Source organism: Gavialis gangeticus, unplaced genomic scaffold (genome assembly GCF_001723915.1).
Source record: "Gavialis gangeticus isolate Ggan-Ray unplaced genomic scaffold, GavGan_comp1, whole genome shotgun sequence".
NCBI lineage: Eukaryota > Metazoa > Chordata > Crocodylia > Gavialidae > Gavialis > Gavialis gangeticus.
The window spans coordinates 8,579,294-8,583,859 of NW_017729008.1; the positions used below are offsets into that span (position 1 = coordinate 8,579,294).

General features: G+C 36.3%; 1 long non-coding RNA gene across 1 annotated transcript in view; it reads right to left on the reverse strand.

Moving 5' to 3' along the window:
• Positions 1–230: 230 nt before the first annotated feature.
• The window catches only part of LOC109292106, a 101,705-nt gene continuing 97,369 nt past the window's right edge, over positions 231–4,566 (reverse strand). The window contains exons 3-4 of the long non-coding RNA XR_002096043.1: positions 2,687–2,760; positions 231–490 (exon numbers count right to left, since the gene is read on the reverse strand). This is a non-coding gene — a long non-coding RNA (uncharacterized LOC109292106). The remainder of the gene's footprint in view (positions 491–2,686; positions 2,761–4,566) is intronic.

The following is a 4,566-nucleotide window of genomic DNA, read 5'->3' on the forward strand; positions in this document are numbered from 1 at the left end:
CTGCTGAGCATGTGGGCACCCCCCCCACACACACACTCCTGTGGGACGTTCCATCTTCCCCAGCATCATAGCATTCACGAGCTGCACCTGGTATCTCGAGGTATGTAGAAAAAACATTTAAAGCTCTGTTTATGGCCAAATCACTGATTCTCTGAATCAGCATCAAATCTCCAAATTTGGATTTGGCCGAATCGAATCGGGGACAGTGAACCGAATCAACAAATCAAATCACTTTCTTTGATTAGGGCTGAATCTGAATTAAATATGGCCCAATTCACACACCCCTAATAATGAACTAGGAGAAACTCCTGAGCTTTATTTTTGCTTTAGGACTTTCCTTGTAATCATATCTAAATTGCATAGAATGATACCTTTTGTCTAAATTACATAGAATGATACTTACTTGTCTGAAGTTGTAGTCTGTATTGACCTAAAAAGGGCCTGTGGCTTTTTGTAGGAGTTCAGGTGTTTCCTGAAGAGTCACAGTAAGCTTACCAACAGAGTAATTTATTAAAATTTGCACAGAACTCTTGTAGGATACATGCTAAGTATAATGCATTGCCATCAGTCCAAAAATATACCATTTACATGGTAAAATAAATACCTGGTTGTTAACATATTAGGATTTGGGGGAAGCATTTAGCTTTCATTCATGTGGATACTAATAAACATCTTGAATCAGAAAATTATGGTTACACTGAAGGTATATTTAGAAACAATGTACTGGTATGTAATTTCTACATTGTGTAGTTAAAACCCACGGGAAGGAACTATTAAATGAGGTGGTGAGTTTCTGCAATGGAATTCTGTGTAGAGAGACACCTTTGAGATTACTTTAAATGATCTTGATAATGCTGAGTTACTGACTTGCAAGATTAAGCAAAAGGTACAAGAGAAGGAGTACAGTTAAGATAATCAATTATATAGCTGAGATGTGGAACACAAGAGCCAGATGAGTGACTGTAATCCCATAAAGGTGTGAAGAACATTGTATATGATACCCACACTCTCTGAAGTGGCTTTACCATTACTTTATTCCCATATTATATAAAAAAAAAATGACATGGAAAAATATGTTGTGCTCAGTAGCAACATAGCTCATAGCTCTTGCTCAGCAATGTGGTTTGTATGAATTAAGACTTGTTGAACTATGATGCAGCTATTAATATATTTTGACCTTTTAATTCAGCAGATAGCTGAAATACAATCCACTCTGCCTGGATTTATGCAGTTGAATACTGGTGTAAAAGATGTAGACAAAAATGATCGATGACAGCAAGATAAAAATAATTTCTGTGTTTTGCTATTTCCTTATAAGATATCAGAGCTCAGAATACCTAGTAAAACATACTGTAATCATGGTTCTCATCCTCACCACTGTTATCATCTTTGCATTTAATCATTTTTACTCTAAGAGGAACAGATAAAATTAACTAACCTATGCACCAATGATTCATGATATATCAACTTTTTCAACATTAATTGTTGTAAGGCCCTGTTTTTTACTACATAAACAACCAGATTTAAAATGTTAAAATGGTCATTGTTATCACTGTAGCAGTCTTTCTTCTACCTGTCCATAGGGAATTACATAGCACACATCACCATGCAAGAACTACAATGTTCACTACTGACTCTCCTAAAGACTTGCTCTTCTCTCTTGTGTGTAAAAGGTACTCATTAAACAGAGTAATTATTTAGGGAGCTTTTTCAAAAGCAGTCAGCACTAGCATGAGTAAGCATAAATTGCATAGAACTCCCACAGATTTTAAAGTTAGACCAACTTTGAATGCTTCTGAAAGTATCACTATTCATTTTTAGTTATTTTGTTCTGAAGATGATCCCTGACTGTAATATAAATAATAGAAAAACTAAATAAAATTTGTAATTTCCCTTTTGTAAGTGTGTCAGAAACTTTGGCTCAATTTTAGCATCAGAATAGGCACACACAAGTCTCATTATTTTCAAATAGTTCTGTATATAACACATCCGACAGCAAACTTCATTTCTACAACTGTCTGTATCTAAGGCTGCTAACTGAAGTTAATTTACAGACATGATGGGGCCCGATCCACAGCTCCAACGATTGCACCTCCTCCCATACCACACATGCATAACTGGGCATGTGATTTTGGGATCAGAGATTAGATCCCCGTCGCGCCTTACTTTCCAATGTAGGGGACGCTCCAGCTGGGTGGCACTCATAGTTTGTACTCATCCCTGTAACAGGGACCTGTAAAAGCCACATGTGCCACCTGGCTGCAGTTTGATAATCACCTGTCAATCAACCAGTTTCAGATCCCAGCCCCAGCCTATAATCAATTGATTGTCAGGCACCCAGCTTTCAGTTTTGTGAAGCAGGGGGACTCCAGGATCACAATCCCAGGCTGTACTTGCACTGGTAAATAAGGTGTGATGGGGATCTAATTCCCCAGCCCAAAATTGCATGTCCTGCCATGCATATGTGCATAGTATGAGGCATGATTGTTGGGATTGTAGATCAGATCCCATCACTCCTTTAAGTGAAGGTCTGTCAGTAGCTTAAATAGACCACCTACAGACCCAAGCTATGTAATATGGAAGATGGAACTGACCGTAACAATGTACATAGGGCACGCGTGGTTAGATTTAAATCTTTTCTTATCTGTGTTTATACACTAATAAAAAACTTAGGAAGACTTCTTACATTTTGCAGTTTTAGCAATGGTCTGAATTGTTCAAGTGGATAAACAGTTTAGGGTTGTTATCTTCTACAACCACCTAACAGATGGGAGACACAGTCTGAAATGTCTTGATTTTCTAGTAGTAACTTATTGCTAATGTTTTCTGTCATTAGAGCCACTGTTGGCTCAAGATGAGGCAAACAATAAACACAATTTAAAATAAACATGTTTTATTAAAGTCAACACCAAATTAAGTCATATTTAAAATCTATCCCAGAGTAGCAAAGTCTTTCCTCTTCACATTGTGCTTCATAATGCACCCTGAGTAAAAGTACAAAACCTGAACTGGCTCACTCCTTAATTACATATATTAATCATTTTAAATTGTCTCAATCAGTAATAACAAATACTACAGCTCCCCTAGAATAACATCATAATTAGCATTGCAATATTTAAAGCCCAAACAAACAAATGAGTAATGAAACCATTTAGCTTTCCTTACAGTGTTTCAATTTATAATCAGTTAAGAATACTTACTTGCTTACTCTAAGTGAAATAAATGGAAAATGAAAATGGTATTTTATAAAGAGTGTGTTCAGAGCATTGAAATATAAAACAGAAAAAGGAATCAGGGCAGAAACAAGTCCAGTTAAGTACCATATGTAATGAACTGTTTGAACTGGGGAAGTTTATAGAGACAAATACTGCCTAGATAAATTACAGCATCTTCACTATTCCAGTAAACTATTGGGCATGGAAGCCCTGTAAAGGAACAAAGTTGGATTTCTTACTGTTTTATTGGCATGATTTCATGGAACTGGAGTGGGGTGGTGTGGGGTGGGATAAGAAAAAAATCAGCTATGAAGAAATAAGTAGAAGGGTCCAAAGCCCCAAAGAAGAGGATAAAAATGTTGTATCTCGTTCTGGTAGTCCAAAGAACCACTTTAAAAACAGACATAAAGAAAAGATAAATCATAGCATGTAGTTCTTTTGTTTTGACATAATCTGGTTTAAAGTATTGAATATAATACATTACATTATATTAGCAAATGTGATTTAGTGTATTTTGTAAAAATAATGAAGCGTTAAGACTCCCCATCGCCTGATCTGCTATTAAGTCTGCTGAAAAGTAAAGTGACACAGGTTGGCAAACCAGTGAAGTGAGAATTAATAAGCTTCTTCTGCAGTGATCAACAGCTGCCCTGCTTCTCTCATTTGCAGATCCACAGCTACCTTAAACATTTTGTGATCTTGGTCTTACAGTGCCCATCCCATCATGTGAAGAACTCCCTGGAAAACAATGCAAGGCCAGTGCATAAGGGCTCACTGTATCAGGTCCAGCTGCATAAAAATTGTTTTAAATGAAAATCATCTTGCTTTTTGCTCTCCCAGTCATTCATTCCAGTCCTTCTTCCCACAGGTCCAAGATAATTTTAGAAATAAAAATGTATTTGATAACACTGTTAATATTCAAATCTTCCCTTTTCTGTTCCTCTCCTTCAGCATTATATTCAAAACCCAGATGCTTTCTCAGTTCTATTAAAAAGAAATATTTAATAGAGAAATTCTCCTACCAGAGTTAGTTCCCAGCTGACTTTTTGTGTGCACTGATTTTTAATAGACTACTCCAGGGGTTGATCACATAACCGCATCCACTGATACAGTCAGTATACTCTTGGTTCCATATGACTGGAGCATCCAGACGAATGCCACATAATCCTATTTAACTATACAGATTTAATAGGATTATTTGGCATTATATTCATATATCACTGTAGGCATACATTAAAAGTGTATGGGAATTTTCCAATGATTTAGATACAGATCTGAAGATTTACAAAACATTTTGTGGAAATATATTAGTTTTATTGGAATTTCAAAACCAGAGAGAGAGAGGGAGAGG